At 37.5% G+C, this 25214-nt stretch overlaps 1 protein-coding gene across 1 annotated transcript in view; it reads right to left on the bottom strand.

Moving 5' to 3' along the window:
• Window positions 1-21560, bottom strand: part of NCALD (neurocalcin delta) — a 410511-nt gene extending 388951 nt beyond the window's left edge. Inside the window, exon 1 of the mRNA XM_076005119.1 lies at window positions 21408-21560. The gene's annotated coding sequence lies outside the window, so the exon portion shown is untranslated. The remainder of the gene's footprint in view (window positions 1-21407) is intronic.
• Window positions 21561-25214: the final 3654 nt, after the last annotated feature.

The raw sequence follows: 25214 nt of genomic DNA, 5'->3' as shown, positions 1-25214 counted from the left end.
CACTCATAAGTGAGATTTCTGGATCATATGGTAATTCTACTTTTAGTTTTTAAAGAAACCTCCAGTTTTCCACAATGGTCGTACTAATTTACATTCCTACCAACAGTGTATAAAGTTTCCCTTTTCTTCATTTCCTCTCCAACACTTGTTGTTTTTCATCTTTTTTGTAATAGCCATTCTGACAAGTGTGAGGTGATATCTCACTGTGGTTTTACTTTGCATTTTTCTAATGAATAGCAATGTTGAGCATTTTTTCATATATTTGTTGGTCATCTGTATGTCTTCTTTGGAGAAATGTCTATTCAAGTCCCTTGCCTATTTTCTAGTCTGATTGTCTTCTTGCTATTGAGTTGTTTGAGTTCCTTATATATTTTGGATATTAATCCCTAATCAGATGTATGGCTTGCAAATATTTTTTCCCATTCCACAGGTTGTTCTCTTCACATTGTTTCCTGTGCTGTGCAGAAGCTTATGTAATTCCATTTGTTTATTTTTGCTTTCATTGCCTGCACTTTGGGGGTCAGACCCAAAAGCTCATCTCCCAGACAAATGTCATGTAGTTTTGCCCCTAGTACGTTTACAGTTTCAGGTCTTATGTTCTAAGTCTTTAATCCATTTTGAGTTAATTTTTGTATATTGTGTGAGATAAAGGACCAATCTTATTCTTCTGCATGTAGATGTCCAGTTTTCCCAGCACCATTTATTGAAGAGACTATCCCTTTCCCACTCTGTATTCTTAGCACCTTTGTGAACAATCAATTGAACATACACTAGTGGGTTTATTTCTGGGCTCCCTATTCTGTTCCATTGGTCAATGTGTCTATTTTTATCACAGTGCCATGCTGTTTTAATTACTATAACTTTGTGGTATAGTTTTAAATCAGGTAGTATGATACCTCCAGCTTTGTTCTTTTTGTTCATGATTGCCTTGGCCATTCTGGATTTTTTGTGGTTCTGTATAAATTTTATTTACCGTTTTGTTGTTTATGCTTTATTCCTGGAGACCCAAGTGTCTGTCTATTTGATATGAATAGCATTTAACCTAAAGAACTCAGAACCCTTATACATTACTAGTGAGATTGCAAAATGGTGTATCCACTTTGGAAAACTATTTGTTAGTTCCTCAAAATGTTAAAACAGAGTTGCAGTATGACCTAGTATTCTACTTCTAAGTATACTGACAAGGGAAATGAAAGCTCATATCCACACAAAAACCTGAACATGAATGTTCATAGTAGCATTATTCATAATAGCCAAAAAGTGGGAACAAACCCAATATCCATCAACTAATGAGTGGATAAACAAAATGTGGTATATCTGTACAATAGAATATCATTTGGCCATAAAAAGAATGATGTACTGACACATGCCACAACATAGGTGAAGCTTTTAAAACATCATGCTAAATAAAAGAAACCAGTCACAAAAGACCATATATTATTAATATATAATTCCATATGTATAACATGTCCAGAATAGGCAAATCCGTATAGACAGAAAGTAGACGAGTAATTTCCTAGGGTTGGGGAGTTGAGGAGAAGTAGAGAATGACTACTATGAATATTTGGCTTTTTATTGGGGTGATAAAATGTTCTAAAATGGATTGTGGTGGTGATTGCACTACTCTGAATGTACTAAAAGCAATTGAAGTAAACACTTTAAATGGGTGGATTGTTTGGTATGTAACTTATACCTCAATAATGCTGTTTTCAAAAAAATATGTAAAATAATTGTAAAAAGCATTTCCAAACTATAAACTCCTTCTCACTGTAGCTTAATACAACACTTAGCAATCTTTAGATTCAGAATCACTTGGGGATCTTATTACATACCATGAGTGCTAATTCAGTACCTCTCGGGTGGGGCCTAATGTTCTGCATTTCTAGCAAGTTCCCAGGTGATTTTTTTTTTTTTTTTTTTGAGACAGTTTCACTCTGTCAGCCTAGCTTACAGCAACCCCAAACTCCTGGTCTCAAGCAATCCTCCTGCCTCAACCTCCTAAGTAGCTGGGACTACAGGTATACACCACAACGCCTGGCTAATTTTTTCTATTTTTAATAGAGATGAGGTCTTGCTCTTGCTCAGGCTGATCTCAAATTTGTGAGCGCAAATGATCCTTCCACCTTGACCTCCCAGAGTGCTAGGATTACAGGTGTGGGCCACCGCACTCTGCCAACAGATGATGCTGATATTGCTTGTCCAAGAACCACACTTAGAGTAGCAAAGGACATTTCAGACATTTTCCTTTGAGGGTGGTATTCCAAAACCTCAGCAATAAGAATAAAAGCTGGGGGCAGGGAGCTGGTCAGTAGAAAAAGTTTCCAGTTATTTTTTATGTGCTCTTTGAGTTGAAAATGCCATTTATCAGAGGTTTGAAAACAGCTGGATAAAAATTTCATCAGAATCACCTGGGAAGATGGAGCTGGGGTGAAAATAAGAGAGGTGCCTAGGCCACAAAATTTAAGGTCCTTATATCAGGGTTCTGTCCCTGAATAGTCTTATTAGGAGGGTACTTTGCATTGTCTCTCTTGGAGGAAGTAAGATGTGTATCTTCTATGTGTTTTGGAATTAGTATTCTTGAAAAGCACCCCTTCCAAACTCTGCAGTTGTCTCTGATATTCAGTTAGATTTGGAGATCATCAATCCAGATTTCTTTGCTCCTATTTGGATCTTAAATTTTATGAGATTATATATATATATATATATATATATATATATATATATATATATACTCCTTTATCCAAATTAAATATTTGCTCAAAGTTTTCTATATGCCTGGCACAGTTTGGGGCCCTCTATATAGAAATTAAGCTCAGAACATGGTCTCTCCAACCTTAAGGTCTGACAGCAGAGATTTACACATAAGCCTATGTTATTATATAATACAGTGAAAATGCTCTACTAGAGGTACATACTTGCTTCTACTTGTTCTTAATTTCCTAGATCTTTGAAGGAGAGAACATTTGCCCATTGACCTCTAACTGAATCTACTGTGCCTTAGATCAAAGCTATCCCTTATAGCCACCTAAAAGCCAATCTTTTCTGGATTTGGCCTACAAATGAGTCTCCCACTTGGTTATGGGGCCTCAGAATTTGTAGATGCCCTTTGAGATAATTTGAGCCTCTCATCCTAATTAGGACTTTTTCATTTTCCCTCAGAATTTTTTTCCCCTTTCAACTTACAGGCACTATAAAAGGATCCTATTTCTTTTAAATGTCTCTTCCTTCATCTCCTGTGGAATGATCATATCTTTATACCCTACATCTAGATCATGGTTTTTTCCCCTCCTACATGTGTATTTAATAATATGTTCATTTAATTACAGCTCATGCCCACTAGCTAAGGATATGCTGACATATCCCACCAAAATCACAGCGTCCCTGTGGGGAAGGGAGGGGGTAGAAAGGTTTTCATTAAAATGGATTATCCATGGCTGCAACACACAGTAATACTTCATACTACTCTTCACCTCCAAAGAACAGATATGAAAAAGCAGACCAGTAACTTTTTGACAGCAGTAGTCTATCAGTTATTTTCTGAATTTTCTCGTGAATCATTGTTTTCTAAAATACATACTTTTCGTCAATTAATACTTTTAATAATAGTAATAATTAATTTGATGATAATTTTGTTTAATCTGAAAGCATTCCATAGAAGACAAATGGTAGGATGTCCTAAAAGTTAGAAGAAAATGTTATGGAAGAAAATTATGCAACTGAGAAAACTTTATCTGTTAACTTTTATTTGTCTTATAATTAGGAAAAGGCCCATTTTTCGTTGTTAGAGGGAACACACTTCAGTCCAGTCATCTCTTGGGAAGCCTCTTCAGTGGGAAGCAGGATTGGGTTACAAGAATGCATAACTTAGTTCCCCTATCCTGGGAGATGTCTGTTTGATAGAGGACAGAGGCACATAAGCAGATGGTGACATAATATGGGGTGTGTTGCTGTCAAGCTGGAGAGCCTTCTGTGGGAGTTCATGAGAGGGGTCTCTTAATCCACACCCACCTTGAGTGAGCATCTTTAAGGTCTAAAATAAAAACAGCTAACATTCACTCAGTGCTTGCTCTATGCCAGGCACTCTTTAAGCACATGGCACATATTAGCACATTTAACCTTCACCAAGGAAGGTGCTATTACCCCCGCTATCAAATGAAGCTTTTAAAAAGGTTAGCAACTTGCCCAGGATCACACAGCTCTGCAGATGCTGGGTTGGGATCCAGAGTAAGGACATTAGATATAATATTAATAATATTTCCTCAAATATGAGTATACTATACTAATAATAGTTCCTCAAAGATGTCCATGTCATAATCCCCAGAACCTAAAGGGGAATTAAGAGTTGCAGATGGAATTATTAATAAGATTGCTAATCAGTTGTCCTTAAGTAGAGACATCAGCCTGGATTATCCAGGTGGGCCCAGTGCAATCACAGGGTCCCTAGAAGTACAAGAGGGACGCAGAAGAAGCAGAGGGAGAAACAAACTATAGAAAACAGGGAGAGATGCAACACTGCTGGCTTTGAAGACGGAGAAAGGGGTCCAAGTGTCAAGGAATGTACATGGCCCCTAGAAGTTCAAAAAGTCAAAGAAATAGGTTTTGCCCTAGAGCCTCCAGAAAAGGAAACAGTCTTGCCAATATCTTTATTTCACCCTAGTGAGACCCATCTCAGACTTCTGACCTCCAGAAATGTTATAATAAATTCGTGTTGTTTTAAGCCAGAAAGTTTGCGGCCATTTGTTACAGCAGCAATAGGAAACTAATACACAGGCCCAGGTCTTTCTCATTCCAGAGGACATGGCATTGATTCCACCCTCTCCCTGAGTTTTAAGTTAGAAGAAGGTAAGCCAATGCATAGCTTGGTACGTTTGTCCCTGAACTCCTTACCTTATTCTTATCCACACCGACAGGCACCGACAGGCAGCCTTCCTCCCTTCACACATCTCCCTATCCCTTTGGCATTTCTCAGAGTGTCTTTGATTCATCCACAAACTGAAAGGATTCATGGTGTCCTAATTTTCTCCCAGAACATTGCCAAAAATGTCAAATGAGTATGTCAAATGATAATTTAATGTCAAAGAGAATTATAAGCACAAGACATGATCAGAATGGGCAGTACTTTCATTAAACACCATGACAACTATCAACCAGGTTATCACCCATCACACCTGCTCCTGCAACTTTCGAGAGTGTGGGAGGAAGCCTAAGGACTTAGTGGCCTTGACAGGAGGCAGAGGTTTGCTGCATTCAGTCATGCCCTCCAAACACACCTGGTCTGGTTCTAGACAAGACATTCTAAAGAGAGAATGCCTCACACATTCAGGCAGCTGCCTTACCCACAACTCCCAAGATCCAGCGAAAGGGAGAATCCAGCCCAGGGCCATAGGAAGTCATTCCCATTGTTTGCTGCCAGGGACCATGACAACAAGTGAAGCAGGAAGCTCTCTTCTCACTGCTTACAGGGGCACGAGCCCGCTGATCATTTTAACATCTTTACTGTTCATCTTGCTGCCTTCAAAACATTCTCTAGGTCTCTTGTCATGTGGCACCCAGAGGAAAGTGCAGTCTTCTGGGAAGCTCCTTCTGACAGGCAGCTGAAGGCCCTGGGCACCAAACTGGAGGCCACAGCAGTGTGCTGGAGTCTCCAGAGCTGACTGTTAAGCAGTCGGGAATCTTGTGAGCTGCTGGGAGCATTTACACAACAGAAATGGATAAGTGCTACAAATTAGGACTTCTCCCCTCCCCATTCCTGCCCCCACAGCTGGTTTATCAGGACACCACAGGGTAACACTAGCTGTATGCATTTTGCACATTGTGTTTATTTGCTTTTGAAAGCCAGGACCACAGATAAGGCTGCCATTCAGGTTGCCAGCAGGTTGCCGGCCAGGAGGACCTAAACAAAGGACAATTGACTACCAAGAAAAATACAGCTTCTAAGCCCAAGTAATGATTCATTGACAATTCCTTAAATCACCAAGAGAGGGAAAGTTCAAGTACCAAATATCTATACTATAATGAGGATAAAAACATGTGTTACATTGGAAGGGCAGACACTCTCACTGGGGTTCAGAGTAAAGAAAGAACATTTGGTTAAGATCAGAGAAGTCTTTGTGAATCAGTTGGGCCTTTATTCCTTGTTTTACCATTAACTACTGAGTACCTCCTATGTGCTGAATCCTGTGCAAGTTTCTATGAGGGACTCAAAGATGAATCCAGATGTGGGTTCTCTCCTAGAAGAACATGCGACTTTGAGGGACCTCCAAGAAGGACCTGCTTGGGCATCTGGGCTCTCATCTGGGAGTTGTGTCAAGATTATTTTCCTTGATCTCTGCTGCTACTTCCATCTTTAGCTTTTCTGTTTCTTAACACCTCAATTTTTGACCTGCTCCTTGGCTTCTGTTGTCAGAAGTCTGATAAGCCTGTTGTCCTACTCCTCAGATTCCTGGACTTGGTATCACAAGTCTGGGTGGGCTCCCCCAATCCCATCCCATTCCCTTTCTCTTCCTGTAGCTCTCAGCTCACGTGCCAGCCCTGAAATGGGCTTTCCTCCCTGCAGTCCAATGCAACTCCCAAACACATATGCACACAGAGATCCAGCTACACTTTATCACATCATTCATGGTAGTTATCATAATCTGTACTTCCTTGCTTTTTTATTGTCTCTACCACTGCCACCTGCCACTAGATAAGTTCTTAGGGCAGGGACCTTACCTATCTCACTCACCACCATATCTCTAACACCTATCACCGTGCATTCAGTGATAAATATTTAATTAATTAATACAAATGTAAATGAAGTGCAATTATTGGGCCTCAGAGGAGGGAGAGGTTACAGCTAACTGGAAAGATCAGGAAAGACTTTATAGAAGAAAGAGTATTTGAGCTGGTCCTTGAAGGATGCGTAGGATTTGAGAGGCAGAGGTATAAAGTTAGTAAAGGCATGCAGGAATAAGCAAAGAGACAGGACCCAGCAGAGACAGAGATAATGAGAGCACAACTGCTCCCGAAAGATTGGATAGCCATTGCCATCAGTTTACCTTCAGAATCTATGGTCTTAGAAAGGGAAACATCTTATAATTTTTCTTTCCTTAAGACAGTGATTTCAAAACTGAGCTCCACAGAATCCTCTTCTGACATAGCCTGGCTAGGGGTGATTTGGAGGGAAGATTGTTTATCTGGACTTGCCTTCCCCACCCCTACCCCAGTAAAGCCAAGCAGCTCTATATTTATCTATTTTATCTGTTTGTGCTTTTAAAGATGGTAGAGCCAATCTTTCTTGCTTTATCTTTTCTACCTGATAATATTTTCTTATGTGTCTTTTGTTTTTATTTTCAACTTTCATGGAGAAATATGCATTTCTTATTTTGTCTTCTTAAATGAACTCCCCACACTACCCCCAGAGATTTGGATACTCTGGGTATCCATATATAGATTTTCCGGAGCAGAGATTCATTCTTTTAAGGAGATAACTTTGGAAACATAGATTCTTTCTTGTTTCCTATAGATCCTATGAGCCATACACAGATGTATTTGCAAGGTATGTTTATGATCATGTTGAAAGACAACAAAACTGTGTCATGGCCATGTTTAAAGAAATGGAAAAATATATTTAGATATCTAGGTAGAAAATTGCCTCTGGGTTCTGGGACAGTATGCTAAATTTTAAGAGTGAAAATTGAAATAAATGGAGTAATAATTCTCGCCTGCATTCTGAATATTATGAGCTACATTCAAAAGGTAATTTTAAAATTCAAAGTACCCTTATCAACTCTGACATTTTTATGTTGCATTCTGCCTCTGACAGGTTTGGGGTTTGCTAGTAATTTCTTTTAAATCAAAGAGAATCCATGCCCTCCTTTCTCACCCTGTTATTCAAATATATACTAATTTCTTCACAGATCACATATTTTATTTCCATTTAAAAGGCACCCCTACACAAACCTTTATCTGTTATGGCCTGATCAAGGGACTTTTCATTTTATTTTTACTAGTATCATCTTTGCTTGTAAGAACTTTAGATCCACAAAGACTCAGAAACTTTGCTATTGATTAATCTTTGCATGGTATTAGAGGTTGAATCCCTGCCATAACAAATTCCAGGTTGAAATTAAAATTGTATGGTAGTAAGTCCCATCCATCTAGGAGCCCACTTATTTCAAGAAATTCAAATAAACTAAATAAGTTGGAGTTCAGTTACAATGGGATTTAGTCAATATTTTTCATATCTTAGTAGACATTATGGAAGTAAAACTCAGGGTCTGATAGTGATATAAACTTTAGGATTAAAAATCACAGAGGGTCTTTTATACCATCAAACTACACAATCTCTACTGCTGATGCTGCCATTCATGTTAGGATACCTTCGTTTCTGGTTCTAGTAATAGTAAGAAGTGCAGCAATGGACTCATGCCCATGAGATCTTATATATACCATCACCCAGAAAGCATCTGGCTCAATGGTCTGCTGAAAACTCAATTATGGCAACAGTTAGGAGACAACACTCTGAATGGATAAGACAAGATGAAGTTAGGCTTTAAGTTAATAAAGAATATAAAAATATAAGCAGAATATACAGGTCCAGGAATCAAGAGGCAGAAATGACAGTAGTTTCTCTTACTATTGCATCTAAGAATCCACTTAAATTTTCTACCCATCCTTGCAACTTTGAGCTCTGCAGGTTTGGAGGTCTTGGCTCTTAAGAGACAAATGTTTCCACCAGAAGACACAACAAAAGCTCTGCTGAATTGGAAGCTTAAACATTACCTGGCCATTCTGGGTTCCTTGTGCCCCTAAATAAATGGGCAAAGAATAGGGTTACTCTTCTGGCTAGCTGGCATGATCTAGCCCAACTACCAAGGGGAAATAGGAATTACTGCTGAAAATGGGGGTGAGGAAGATTATGTATGGAACCCAAAGAATTCTCCAAGATACTTCTTGATATTCTCACATTCATTAATATTCTTGATATTCTCTTTTATTCATTAATAGAATGAACAAGTAGGTAGAACTTCAACAAGGATATAGAGGTCCTCAATTATACTATTGACTTGACATCACTAGAGCTTTCCACCCAACAACAACAGAATATATATTCTTCCCAAGATCATATGGAACATTAACCATGATAGATCATATTCTAAGCCCTGAAACAAACTTTAGAAACTGTAAAAGAATTGAAATTATACAAAATATATTTTCTGAGCATAACAAAATTAAACTAGAAATCAACAGCAGCTATCTGGAAAACCCCTAAATATTTGGAAATTAAGTCCTCAAATATTTGGAAATTAAACAACATATTTATAAATTACTTATTGGTTCAAGAAGTTTCAAGGGAAGTTAGAAATATTTTGAGAGAGGGGTATTAGTATCTCTGACTGTAATTGTGAATTAGTCTGTTTTTCCTTCGAGTTCTATCAGGTATTTTGCTGCACATATTTTGAAGCTCTGTTACTAGGTGCATAAACATTTAAAATGGTTATGTTCCTAATTAATTGGCCAGTTCATAATGATGAAATAATCCTCATTACCTGTGGAACAGTCTTTGCCCTGAAATCTACTTTGTCTAATATTAATGCAATCACACCAGTTTTCTTTGACTAGTATTAGCATACTTTTTTTTCATCTTTTTATTTTTAACACATTTGTATCATTATATTTAAATTTGATTCGTTGTAGGCAGGATACTATTGAGCTTTGCCTCTTTATCCTATCTAACAATCTCTGCCTTTTAATAGAGTATTTAGACCATTTACATTTGATTACAGATATATGTAGGTTTAAATCTACCATTTTGTTACTTGTATATTATTTGTCAACTTGGTTTCTTGTCTTATTCTTTGGTTTCTGCCTTTCTTTTAATTAATTGAGTATTTTTCATGATTCCATTTTATCTTCTTTGAGGACTCATTAGCTATACTTCTTTTTTTTATTATTATTATTGCTTTAGTGTTTTTAGTGATCACTTTAGTGTGTTACTGATTACTTTTTTAGTGATGACTTTGTCATAGTAATAATGTATCTTAAAGTAATAATAATAATATACCCTCAAGTAAAACATATCATTTCACATATAGTGAAATCATTATATTTCATTATATATCATTTCATTATATTTCATTACATATCATTTCACATATATTATATAGTATAATAATCTTACAACAATATGGTTCTATTTTCCCTTTTGCAGCCTTCGTGCTACTGTTTTTATACTACATGTGTTATAAACTCAAAATCTAATAGCATTATTTTTGTTTTAAGTAGTCAATTATATTTTAAGACATTGTAAAAATTAGAAAAATGTTTTTTATTTACCCATAAATTTTCCACTTTTATTGTTCTTTATTCCTTTAAATAGATATAGATTTCCATTTGTTATCACTTACTTTCTACCTGAAGTACTTCCTTTAACATTTTTTGTAGTAAGCACCTGCTGTTGATAAATTCTTTAAAAGCTTGTATGTCTGAAAAAGTCTTTATTTCACCTTCATGGTTGACATTTATTTTTGCTGTGTATAAAATTTTATTCTCAAAACTGTTGACAGTTCTTTCTTTTAATACTTTAAAGATGCCCCACTGTCTTCTGACTTGCATTATTTCCAATAAGAAGTCTGCTCTCATTCTTATCTTGTTCTTCTATCCATTATGTGTCTTTTTTCTCTGGCTAACTTTAAGGTATTTCTGTTTATCCTTGCTTTCAAGCAACTTGACTAAAATGTACCATCATGTGATTTTCCTCAGATTTCTTATGCTTAAGGTTTATTCATTTTCTTCTATCTGTGGATTTTTCTTTTTAATCAAATTTGAAACATGTTTAACCATTACTTCTTCAACTATTTTACATACACACTCACATACATCTACTTTAGGGATGCAAAAGACACATGTGCTAGACTATTTAATATAATCCCACAGTTCACTGATGTTCTGTTCTCTATCTCTTTTCTTTTTAGTATTTTTTTCTCTGTGTTTTATTTTGAATATTGTCTATTGTTATGTCCTCAAGTTCAGTAATCTTTTCTTCTTCAGTATTCAATATGCTTTTAATCCCATTCAATGTACTTTTTATCTCTAAAATTTTACTTTTGGTCTTCTTATATTTTCCATGTCTCTCCTTGACATGAATATTCTTTCCTCTATATTCTTGAACATATTAGAATATACTTATAATGATTGTTTCAATTATCTTTGTCTATTAATTCTATTATCTGCATTATTTCTAGGTCTGTTTATATAGATTAATTTTTATCCTCAGTATGAGTTGTATTTTTCTGCTTCTTTGCATACCTGATACTTTTTATTGGATGCCAGACATTGTGAATTTTACTATTTTGGGTGCTAGATATCTTTAAATCCCTTTAAATATTCTGAAGCTTTATTTTGGGATGGAAGTAAGTAAGTCGGTAACAGTTTGATCGTTTTTAAGATTTGTTTTGGCAGAACAAAAGTGGTTTTTACTTCAGGCCTAGGTTTTTCCCCTCCCCCATTACTGAAGTTAATGTGTTTGACTACTTCGCCCAACGCCCTGTATATCACAAGATTTTTCCACTGTGGTTCGGGGCAAATGGACTATTCTCATCTTTGTGTGAGTTCTGGGAATTGTTCTGCCTATTTTTTTGCTGCTATTTCTTTCCCTAGCCTCATTTTCCTCACAGCCATGCTTTAGACAATACTCAGCTAAAGTCTCCAGGAAGACACTGCAAATCTCTTGAGTTCTCCTTCTGCAAAACTCTCTTCTCTCAGGTATGCTGCCTTAAAAATTCTAGCCACATTTACCACCCCACACCCAAATTCTCAACTCTGTCTCTTCAACTTGGGGAAACCACTGAGCTCCACTTGAGTTCTTCCTCCTTGAACTTTGGTCGGAAGACTCTTCCCAAAGTAAGCTGGGTTAGTACAGAGGCTCATTGGTGATCACCCTCCTGTGCTTCTCTTTGGTGATCGCACTCCTGTGCTCCCTGTTGCTCTATATCTGAAAATCTCTTATTGCACATATTTTTGATTGTTTTTTTAGATGACTGAGGCAAGAGGGTAAATCCAGTCTCTGTCATTTGACCATAGTCAGAAGTAGGAGTCTTGTTTATTATTTTAAACTGAAAAATACTTGCATACGGTTTTCAAAAATCAGAAAATACAGAAGGGAATATATTGAAAAGTAAGTCTTCCTTGCATCTCCTACCACGAGTGCTCCTAATTCCCTCGTCCCTCCCTTTTCAGATGCAGTAACACTAGTTTCTTATAAAGTGTTCCAGAAATATCCTATGCATGTATTAGCATATGTATGAGAGAATATTGTACACAACATTCTGTAGCCCCTACTTTGTTATGCTTAACAATATGTCTGGGGATGTTTCCATATGAGTGCAGATTGTTCTATTTCTTTACTTTTGTATGGCTGCAGAGTTTGTCATTGTATGCCTGTAATATGGTTTATTTAACTAGTTTCTGATTAATAGATATTTAAATGAGTTTTCAGCCCTCTGCCATTATAAGCAATGCTCTAATGAACATTTTTGTATGTACATCTTTGGGCACATATTTGACAATACCTTCTATTAGTCCTTCTGGAATGCTATAACAAAATACCACAGACTGGGTAGTTTATAAACAACAGAAATTTAGTTCTTACAGTTCTGGAGACTAGGAAGTCTAAGATCAAAGCGCTGTCAAATTTGGTGGCTAGTGAGGACCAGTTTCCTGGTTCATAGATGGCACATTCTTGCTATGTTCTCTTATTATGGAAAGGGCAAGAGGTCTCTCTGGAGTTCCTTTTATAAAGGCATTAATCCCACTCACGAGGGCTCCATTCTTATGACCTAATCACCTCTCAAAAGATCCATCTCCTAATGCCATCACTTTGGGGATTAGGATTTTAGCATATCAATTTGGTGGGGAGGAGGGCATAAACATTCAGATCATAATACACCTATAGGATAAATTCATAGAATTAGAATTGCTGGATAAAAAGGATTATGCACTTTAAAAATAGGATAAGTGTAGTTAAAATTGCCCTCAAAGGAGACTGTACAAATTTACATTCTCGTCAACAATGTTATGAGAGAGGGGCTATTTACTTTAGATGTTGCAGGAAATAGGAAACAAGAATAGTAAAGGTCTGAGTAATGACAGGATGAACTCAGTGTTTCCACAAAGCTTAGAAAGTAGGAAAAGGACAGAGAAAGGAAATGTTGAATTTCAGATTGTGTGATTTAAATCAGATTACATTTATGACATGCAATATATCCATGTAACAAAACTACACTTGTACCCCTTAAATTTATACACATTTAAAAAAATAATAATAATAGGTAATTTTTCTCCTTATAAATTTTAAAAAGATACATGGCTGTTGTAAGCAAAAATTATAACACTATTTGGTGGGGCTTTCAATACATGTATATTAATACATATGAAAATTATGACATAAAGGATAAAGAATAAAGGGGTATATAAGGTTCAAAAGTCTCTATATTTTTCTTCAAGTGATAACATACTAACTCTTATTAGACCACAAAAGGTTAGGAATGTATATTGTAATACCTAGAACAAGCCTGTTAAAAACATGGTACAAAAAGATATAGTGAAAAAGCCAATAGATAAATTTAAATGTAATACTAAAAACTTTCAAAAACTCCAAAAGGCAGCAGAAAGGGGCAATGGAGAAAAAGAAAACAAATAGTAAAATGGTAGAGCCAAACTCAACCATATTAGTAATTACAATAAATGCAAATTGTTTAAACACACTAATTTAAAAAACAGAAATTATCAGGTTGGATAAAAAATAAGAACCAACTACATGTTCTTTACAAGGAATTCATTTTAATATAATGATGTAGATATGTTACAAGTGAAGGATGGAGCAATTTTAGCTCTCACATGTAAAGAACTTGGAAGTCATCACTCCTGCCTTTACAACAATAAAAAAATGGAACAAACTGAAAATCAATGACCCTTTTTGGACCCATCAAAGAACTTAGATGGCAGGGCAAACCATCACCCCGAAATCAAGAGACAAAAGCAAATCACAGCCGAGATCAGCTCACCAAAAGGAGAAGCTGCTGGAGACAGGAAGTGGGGAAAATACTAGCTCTTATCTGGCCCGGAATAGGGCAGTCACTCAACTATAGCCCTGTGGCTTTTTCTCACTGAAGGGGAGAGGGGAAAGTCAAGACACTTTTGAAGGCCACAGCCCAGGGGCACAGGCTCACTAAAAGAGTAAAATTTAATCATAAGATTATTTGAACCAGACGCAGTGGCTCATGCCTGTATCCCCAGCTACTTGGAAGCCTGAGGCAGGAGGATCTCTTGAGCCCAGGAGTTCAAGTCCAGCCTGGGCAAGATAGCAAGACCCTGTCTCAAAAAAAAGAAAAAAAAAAAAAGATTAGAGAACGCCTGCTGTCCTCACACCTTACCACCTTATCAACAGGGTTCCAGTAAAATAAGAGTGGATTATAGTTGAAAGACCTGTAAGGAAAAGACTCATTATAGAGAAGGGATTCTTGAGGAGATCTGAAGACAACAGTGGAGACAAAAACAAGAACACTAGAAGAATTGAAGTCTCTGACCCTTGCAGATTCAGCAAGCATTAACATAAAACCTCACATTAAAACTTATTGCCCTGATATCCTATTACCCAATACACCATGTCTGGCATTCAACAAAAACATGCAAGGCATGCTAAAATGCAAGAAAAAACACATTCAAAACAAGCTTCAGAACAAGACTCAGATCAATGTTACAGCAGGGATCATTTCTTCTGAGGCCTCTCCTCTTGGTTTACAGATGGCCATCTTCTTTTGGTATCTTCACCTGGTTTTCCCTCTACGTGTGTCTGTGTCCAAATTGCTTCCTATAAGGACACCAGTCATATTGGATCAGGGCCCACCCTAATGGCTTTGCTTAACCTTAGGTATCTCTTTGTCTTTATCACCAAATACAGTCACATTCTGAGGTATCAAGGGTTAGAACATGCACATATGAAATTTGGAGGGATACAATTCAGTCCATAACAAGGGACATCCTACAAAATACCTGATCAGTACTCCTCAAAACCGCCAAGGTTATCAGAAACAAGAGAAGTCTGAGAATCTGTCATAGGCAAGAGGAACCTAAGGATGTGACAACTACATGGAATAGGGTATCCTAAATGAGATCTTGGAACCAAAAAGGGACATTAGGCAAAAACTAAGGCTATCTGAATAAATTATAAACTTTATTTAATAATGTGCCAGTATAGGTTTATTAATTGTAACAAATGTACCATAATAATGTAAGATGTTAATAATAAGGGAACTAGGTGAGGGATATATGTGAAGTATCTATACTGTCTTCTCAATTTTTCTGTAAATCTAAAACTGTTCTAAAAACTATATTTTTAAAAAAGTAAACAATGGAAAAAATGTATCATGGTGGAAATATTTGCAAATATCTAGCAAAGGGCTTGTATCTAGAACTGTGACACTTTAATAAAAAGAAACTCCAATTAAAAATATGGATAAAACAGCTGGATAGGCATTTCACCAAAGGAGACACACGTATGGTAAATAAGATACAAGATACTTGGTATCATTAGTTATTAGAGAAATGTAAAACAAAATCACATATAATGAGATACAACTACATGCCCATTAAAATAGCTAAAATTAATAATAATGAACATATCCAATGTTGGTGAGGATATATAGATCAACCTGAACTCTCATTCATTACTGGTAGGGATTATAAAATGATACAACTGCTTTGACAACAATTTGACAATTTCTTAAAATGTTAAATGTATCCCAGTTATATGACCTATAATTTTTACTCCAAAGTATTTATCCAAGAAAAATGAAAGCATGTGTTTACACAAGAACTTATACATGACTGTTTATAGCAGTTTTATAGGTAATATCCAAAAACTCAGAACAACCCAAGTGTCTATCAACAGGTGAATGGATAAATTATGGTATATTCACACAATAGAATATAACTTCACAATAAAAACAAACTACTGGTACATGCATGCAACATAGATGAATCTCAAAATCATTATACTGAATAAAAGAAGGCACACCATCAAAAAAACCCCACACATTTACATAGAATACTAGAAAATGAAAACTAATCTATAGTGGCAGAAAGCAGACCAGTGTTTGCTGGAGATGGTTGGGAGGAGCAGGAAAGAGGAACCATAAAAAGACACGAGAAGGTTTTGGAAGATGATGAATGTGTTCACACTTTGATTGAGATGATGATTTCACAGGTGTATAAATATGTCAAAACTTCTCAAACTGCACTCTTTGAATAAGTACAGTTTATTATAAGTCAATTATGTCTTATTAAAGTTGTTAAAAGGTTGACTAATAAAAAATCATCTTTAGGCTGGGCATGGTGGCTCACGCCTATAATCCTAGCACTCTGGGAGACCGAGACGGGCGAATTGCTCGAGGTCAGGAGTTCAAAACCAGCCTGAGCAAGAGCGAGACCCCGTCACTTCTATAAATAGAAAGAAATTAATTGGCCAACTAATATATATATAGAAAAAATTAGCCGGGCATGGTGGCACATGCCTGTAGTCCCAGCTACTCAGGAGGCTGAGGCAGAAGGATCACTTGAACCCAGGAGTTTGAGGTTGCTGTGAGCTAGGCCGATGCCATGGCATTCACTCTAGCCTGGGCAACAAAGCAAGACTCTGTCTCAAAAAAAAAAAAAAAAAAAAAAATAATCTTTGGAAAAAATGAGAAACTAACTAAATAAATAGATTTCTAGTATCTACTTAGCAAGATCCTTCAAAATATGATTCCTTTCTAGGTAGTGAGATCTACCTTCACCATGTGACTTTCCTTCCCAACACAAGGCTCTCCTCAAACATTCCTGGTAGCCCTGCTTCTGTACCCTAACCCTCACTCCTTCCCTCCCGTTGTCCCTCCATCTATCCAGATCTCTCATCTTACAATGTCCAAGTGTCCCTTCAGCTCACTCCCTCTGAAATATCAATAATTCTCAAAGTCAGTCTCTCACACTATACAGTATAACTACTCTCTATCTTGTACTGAGATTTAGATATAGTGAATGCTCAATATTCACTGAATGGAAAAATGATTTTGAACCATCAGTTGCATGAGTATTAAGCTTATATTTTTATTAGATCATCAACTCTTTGGGAATGAAAGATATAAACTATTTTCCTGTATAAGAAGACTCCACATTGCAAATATGTTAAGCCCTCCCAGGTTCAATGTGATCCCAAGTTTTAAAAGTTGGAGCAACTTAAATCTAACTAGAAAGTTTCTGGTAACAAGGATTTCTCTTTTTATTCAGAAACTGATATCAATGGAACTGGATTTCTGAAACTAGGTCCTTAAAGTGGAGACGGGATTAGAGGGTAGAAAAACTGGGAGCCAGAAGGCCACTAGTGAGTATGAAAGGGCTAAGAAAAAGGAGGCAATGACTCAAATACAGCAATGGCAGTGGGAATAGGAATAAGAAAGTGAATTCAGAGATATTCAGAAGCTCTGAGACTAAATGGTGGATGGAGAGAAAAAAGGAAGTCTCAAGGACAGCAGTTGGGGACACAACTGAAGAATAAGAGGTTCGGGAGGAAAGACAATGATTTCCCCTTTGGACATGTCAAACCTGAGGCACCTGCAGCCTTCTGATTTCAAGATTGTTCCTTTTTAAGCACCAAAGGAGGCAAGAAAAGCTTCATCTTTCTCTGTTGCACCCTTCTTAATAGAAGAATTTGTTCTGTAAAATTAGCATTCTGCTAAAGGGCGCACTTAAGGACCTAACGGCCACATTTCACCTTAAGATTGCGGGTTCCCACCCCTTGGTATTTTTCTCACTGGACTATAAACTTCTTAAAGTCTGTATTGGTTATTTATTCCTGTATGATAAAGTAACCCAAAGCTCAGCAGCTTGAAACAACAAACATTTATTACTGCACATAGTTACAGGAATCCAAGAGCAATTCATCTGGTGATTCTGGCTTGGGGTCTCTCATGAAGTTGCAGTTAAGTTGTTGGCCACAGTTACGGCCTGAAGATGTGACTGGGGTGGAAGGACCTGCTTCCAAGCTCCCCCATGTGGCTGGTGGAAGGAGGCTGTGTTTCCTCACCACGTGGAGCTCCCCACAGGGCTGCTGGTGCATGCCTTTCCCCAGAGTGGAGTGATCTGAGAGAGTATGCGATGGAGATGGAAGCCACAGTGTCTTTTACCCTACCCTCGAAAGTGGCACACTTTGACTTCTACCACATCTTATTGATTCCACAGGCCAACGCTGGTCCATTGTGGGAGGGGCTGCACAAGGGCCAAATCTGTCTTAAAGACAAATGTATCCTATCACAGTGCCTGACATGGTGAGCACTTAACTTATCAAACGGGTATTTGTGTCAGGAACTCTAAAGAAAAAAGTCTGAGGTGGAGTTTCAGATTCCAAAGGAGACAGCAGATAAACAATGGACGTGACAGTGACAGTAGGTGAGAGCCCCAGAAGGAACACATAGAGTGAAAATACGGGAACCAAGGCTGAAATCTGGGGTCACAGGTGCTGAAAGGGTGAGCTGAGAGAGAAGAAGGAGCTGAAGGGACTGAAACAGCCCAGCCACAGACCAGGCTCAGAATCAGAAGGGGAGAGGGGACAGATGCAAAGGGAAGAGAGAGGTTCACACAGGAGGATGTGGTCAGGAGCCTCAGGTGCTACAGACAGACCAAATAAGACTAGGCCTATGAAGAGCTGATTTGTCCAAGGGCTTTCCAGTAGAGTGGTTAGGGCAGAATTTGGATTATGTTGGATCAAGAACTGACTGAGGTAAGAAATTACAGAGTGGATGTAGGCAAAACTTTAGCGGCACAATGAAGGATAAAGATATTGAGAAAGTAAATTAACCTTTACCAAGAGCTTCCTGTGGGCTATGAGGTTTGCTAAGTTCTATTATATACATTATTGCATCTGAACAGCAACCCTGGGAGATACTATTACCCTCATTTCATAGATGGAGGCTTAGAAAGATTAAGAAACTTGCTAAGGCACACAACTAGTAAGATCAGCAGGGCAGTAGCTTGATGAGAAGACAACACAGGCAAACAATACACAACACAGATTGTTTTAGCCACCCAGTCTCTACCTCCCCCCTTCTTCTGGTAACAATCCTAAAATCATTGCTGTGGAGATACTACACCTTCTTTATTTTCATCCCATACATTTCAAGTGGGCTGTGAGTGGACATTTTACCTAGACTTCGATCAACACAGTGGGTATCACTAGCATTTTCTTTGCAATAGTTTTTGGGCAAATAACGCAAGAATTGGCAGCATGGATGGGAAAATGACCTGATCTCTTCAAATCTAAGGCATCTAGACTCAATTCTGAGATTTTCATCTGAACTATCAAGAAAACAGGCACTCTTTTTTTTTTTTTGCAGGGAGGAGCATTTGAACTGAGAAGCAATTCTGAGTTCTATAGGCATCTTGCTCCATGAGTAGAGACCCTAGTTGAGAATGAAACATACACAGCAGAAGTCAGAGCTATGAGATGGGAAGAAACCAGGTCCTTGTGACATTATCCAAGCCACTGCATTGGGCTGTCCCTGTGGCTAGACTAACCCTAGATCTTCGACAATATTCATAAATTCTCTTTTTGGTCCAGGCAGATAGAGCTGAGTTTTCTGTCTCAACTCAGTTTTGACCTGAAAGAATCCTAACTGCTATACACAGGTTTCTCTCTCAGCATAGGGATGACTTGAACATGTTTTTAGATTGAGAAGGGGCTAGTTGAATAAGAAACTATTTAGGAGATGATAACATAAGAAAGTTTTATTTGTTTGCATATTTATTTAGCTTGGGGGTAATACAGCTTGTCTTATATTTTTATTCTTGGTATATGTATATCTCCATTACCATCCAGAGAAAGTATCTCTGAGGCAAAGTAAGAGATCAGTATGCAAAGAATGATTATACACCATGGTCTAAAAAATTATTTTAGAACATCTTTTTACATTCCTAGAACTCCCTCATCCCATGTATTCACATGGCTAACTCCCACTCAGCCTCCAAGAATTAGCTCAATGATGTCAAATGCTGGAAGGGTGCCCCCTTAATTTTTCCTCAACCCTATCCCATCCTCAAGCTAAGTTAAAGGCCTCTCGTTGATGTTCCAGAATGTCTCACACATATGGGGATCAAAGCTCTTCTAACAACCACCAAAACCACCACAGAGTCACTTGATTGCCAAACCATGGATATACCTCCAGACTATAGTGAGCTCCATTAAACCATGGTGTAGGCACAGTAAATGCAAGGAAATGAGAGTTGGGAAGAAACTTGTTTACTGCTACCCTCCCAGACACCCTTGAATTCTACAGATACTAATGAAAGTGTCTATAATTTGCTGCTCTGAAATAATGAAAACCATTAAAAGAGATTCACTTTTTCTTAATGTTTATGGTCTGCTTTTTAATGGTCTTTTTGCTCTGGTTACATTTATCAAGCTTTGAAGAAAAAGGGAAAGTAAATTGCACCTAATTTACACAAAGATAGAAGCTTAGGGAAAAACGCTTTCATCTGACTGCATGTAGTATTGTGGAAGGAGAGGGAAAAGCACGTACATGCAATTATTTTATTTGTGAGCTTCCATTTATTGAAGGGAGAAAAAAGCCCTACAACATTTCTGAGTTTTGACTCCTACCCAGTGTGCTGCTAGAAATCAGAACTGGTTAGAGAAGGGTCTGTGGGTTGCTCTTTCAAAAAGCCCCCTTGTATTTTTGCTGTACTGAAGAGCAGTGGCAAAAACTGTAAGAAGCTTGGAAGGATAGTGATATGCAGGGAAGCCAGATTCCAAATCCTGCAAGGTGGCAGTCTATCCAGGTCTGGAAATAGGAGTGACCTGGCACAGATGGGCATGAGCTGGGGGTGGGGGTGAGAGGTCCATGAAAGCCTGGGGCTTCAACCCGGGGAGCCCAGCAAAGGCTCTCACACCTCCCATGACCAAGGCTGCATCAGGGGCAGTTCAAGTTGGAAAATACATCAATCAACAAATACTAAAGGAACACTCACTAGAAATTTGATATTAACTTAGGCTCTGTGCAGGACACAAAGAAGTTTATAACTCAATCCCTGCCTTTAAAAGATCCAAACATGCACAGAGATCAAAGTTCTGAGCTACTAAAGCCATTAGAATCTCTAGGGCAGAATACCTAAGAAGAGGGAGCTGCACACTGGAAGGGCCCCAGAAGTGTATATAAGAACCCACTGCATCTCCTTAGTTATCCAGTGCTGCTCAACAACTTACCCAAAACTTAGCAGCTTAAAATAACACACATTTATTACCCCAAAGTTTCTGTGTCTCAGGAATCCACTCATGGCTTACCTGGGTCCTCTCCCCGGGATTTCTACAAGGCTGCCATTCGCCAGGGCTAGGGTCTCACCTGAGGAGGATCCACTTCCAAATTCACTGAATTGGACATTGGCAAGATTCAGTCCCTTGAGGGCTGTTAGACTGAAGACTTGGTCCTTGTTGGTTGTTGGCTTGAGGCTGCCCTCGGTTCCTTGCCACATGGGCCTCTCCAACGTGACAGCTTGCTCATCAAAGCCAGCAAGCCTGCTAGAAAGACAGAAGTCATGATATTTTGTAACCTAATCACGCAAGTGGCATGACATTATCTTTGCTGTGTTCTATTGGTTAGATGCAAGTCATTAATTCCAGCCCACATTCAAAGAGGATTATGTAAGGGTATGAATATCACTGAGGCCCACCTTAGTAGTCAGCCCACCATAGCAAGGCTACAAGACAAGATTCTGCAAGGCCCTGCAGGGATCATATGTCATAAGCCTCAGAGTTGGGAAAGGCAGAATGGGAAGACCTCAGTGATAGCTACAAAAGCCTCAAATATTTCAAGTAATATATTGTTTATATACTTGCAAATAGCCCATAGATCAAAGAAAAAAATTACAAAGAAAATTAGAGAACATTTTAAACAGAATGATAATAAAAATATAACACATCAAAATTTGTGGGCTGCTACTAAATCTATAATAAAGGCAAAGTTATAACTTTCAATTCTTATATGAGAGAAAAAGAAATGTTTAAAATCAATGACATAACTTGACACTTATAGACACTATAAAAAGTAAGCAAATTAAACCTAAAATATGTATTAAATAGAAAGATGAAAAACAGAAATAAAGGAAACAGTAAAACAGTCAAATAATACAGAAAATTAATAAAATCAAAAATTGAGTCTTTGAAGGGATCACAATTGATAAACCCCTAGCAAACCAAATCAAGAGAAAACTAGAGAAAATATAAATTACCAATATCAACATTCTATGAGGGAATATCACTACAGAAGCCATGACACCAAAAGTATAGTAAGGGAGTAATAGGAACAACTTTATTTCAATAAATTCAATAACTTAGAAAAATAGACAAATTCCTTGAAAAAAATTAACTTCTCAAGTAATGGACGTGGTACATAACAGATGTTCCCAGAATTCCTGTTTGGCACAAGATCTGAAACAGGGAAGGGAAAACTACAAGAAATGCTAAAGGAAGCTCTTCAGAGTAAAAGGATATGACACCATAGGCTAATTCGGATCTACTGGTAAGAGTGAAGAGCACCAAGATGGTACCATATGGGTGAATATAAAAACTATAGAGTTGTTGGCTGTGGGGCTCTGGTGCGGTCTGAGCTGTTGGTCTCACACCAAGATGCTTCATATATTTTCCCTCCTCTTAATTTATGTAAAAGACATTTGGCTGTTTAAAGCAGAAATTATAGCATAGTACTGTTAGGTTTAAATTTTAGGTAGCTATTATATGATCCCATTTATGTGAAATGTCCAAAATATTCAAATACATGGAGACAGAAAATAGGTTCGTGGTTGCCAGGGGCTCAGGGGAAGGAGGAATGGAGAATGAGTGCTAAAGGGTATAGGGTTTCTTTTGGGAGTGAAGAAAATGTTCTGATGAAATGTTCTAGTTACACAACTTTGTGAATATAATAAAAACCACTGAATTGTAGACTTTAAAAAGGGTGAATTTTATGGAATGTGAATCACCTCAAAAAAAATGTAAATAGACATAATTATATGATAAAAATAGCAAAATGGATGGGGGGAAATGCAACTATACCATTGCAAGGTATTTTTCCTAAAGTAATTCAGCATAAAGTATAAGAAGATTATAAGTTAAAGATGCATAGTCTGATCCTTAGGGCAACCAATAAAAAGGTAAGTAAAAAAGAGTGATAGTTAAAAAGCCAAAGCCAAAGCCAAAGCTTCTGCTTCCAATCATGGTAGAGTAACAAAGACTAGACTTAACCTTTCTTGGTTGTAAAACTGAACAAAATATATGAAACAGCTGTTTTCAAACACTAGACAACAGGTAGCACAGGACAGTGATTCATGAGAGAAAAGAAACAAACAACTGGGCCTTATACTGACCCCAGTTTTTTGCCAGTAATTTCTGGGTCACAGTTTCAAGTAGGAGGAGTCAAACAGAGCCTGGTAGTCTCACTGAAAGGAAGATATGGAAATTAGAGTTTGGGGCAGCTGAGGCAGCTGGAAGTTGTGGTCCAGGATATGGACAGTAGGGATTTATGAAGACGACAAACTCAGAAATGTGCAGAGGGGTCTGCTCGAGCCTTTGATGAGTGCTAGGTTATACATGCATGGAGTGAAATTTCATAAGGCAAAGCAAAAAAAGAACCAGGGAGTTGTAAACATAAAATTCCCCAGAGCTTACAAGGTGAAAAAATAAGAGCTCTGACCAGCCAGGGTAGAGAGTCCTCAGTGATCACCCAGGGAATTCCTAATCACAATACAATATGATTTCAACTATAATACCTTGCTTGATGGGGAAAGCCTAGACATATAGCAAAAGAATTAGTATCAGTGCATACAGAATTCACCAGTCCATAAGAAGAAAAAAAATACATAATGAACACATGGGATTTATTTCAAGAGTGTAAAGATTGCTTAGTATTAGCAAATCTCTTAATATAATTCACCATATTAATAGATCAAAAAGAAAAATCATATAATCAATGCCATAGATATTGAAAAGGCTTTTACAAAATTTAAACATTCTTGATTATACAAAAAGCTCTAAATAAAAATACACACACAGCCCAGGGCAGTGGTTCATGCCTGTAATCCTCGCACTTCGGGAGGCCGAAGAGGGAGGATCTCATGAGGCCAGGAGTTCAAGGCCAGCCTAAGCAAGAGTGAGACCTCGTATCTACAAAAAATGGAAAAATTAGCCCTGAGTGGTGGCATGCACCTATAGGAGGCACTCCCTGGGAGGCTGAGGTGGGAAGATCACTTGAACCCAGGGGTTTGAGGTTGCAGTGAGCTATGATCATGCCACTGCACGCTAGCCCGGATGATAGAGCAAGACCTTGTCTCAAAAAAAACAAAACAATACAAAACAACAACAAAACACACACACACATACACACACACTTCCTAAGCATGATAAAATATGACCTCAACTACAGTGTCTTGCTTAACAGGAAAACACTAGACATATTTCTATTAAAAACAGAAAGAAAGAAACAAAGAAAGAAGACAAGGATATCCTTTATAACTTTCACTTTACATTGTTCTGGAGGTTGTCACAAATGAAACTAAAAAGGAGAAAGCTACAAAATTTCCAAAAATGTAAAATAAAGGGGGAGGTAAAAATATGAGTATTTATAGATGTGATATGGTTGCTCACACAGAAAACTCAAAAAAGTTAACTGAAAATTTATATTATAAGCTCAAATAGAACTATATTTGTAGTTTCATATTTTTACATTTTTAGGATTCCACAGGAACACTGGTGAAAGACAACAAAACATTCTGGACTTTAATATATTTTAGTGGTAATTTCATGTTCATGATATTTAGGTATATTCCTAACACCTGTGAATAATTTTCAGACATCTTTGATGCATTCCTAAAATGAGAAATAAAATATTTTAAAATCTCTGTCCTGTACTACTGAGGGTACAAAAATAAAAGACAACCTGGAGGCCAAAAATAAGGAGAAAACCATGAAATTAAGTGCACCAGTGGCTGTCCTGTGGTATTCTCCAACCATGGTGGCTTAGAGTTTCAATTTTAAACATTCACATAGAGATAAAGTCTAGAACCTTCACAAAGTGAAGAAAATTGAATCAGATCTTTATATCACGTCAGGACCCTCAGCAGATGATGCCCACAGTGGAAGTGTTAACTAGAAAACAAAA

Source organism: Microcebus murinus, chromosome 7 (genome assembly GCF_040939455.1).
Source record: "Microcebus murinus isolate Inina chromosome 7, M.murinus_Inina_mat1.0, whole genome shotgun sequence".
NCBI classification, from domain to species: Eukaryota; Metazoa; Chordata; class Mammalia; order Primates; family Cheirogaleidae; genus Microcebus; species Microcebus murinus.
This window is presented reverse-complemented; position numbering and strand designations above follow the sequence as displayed.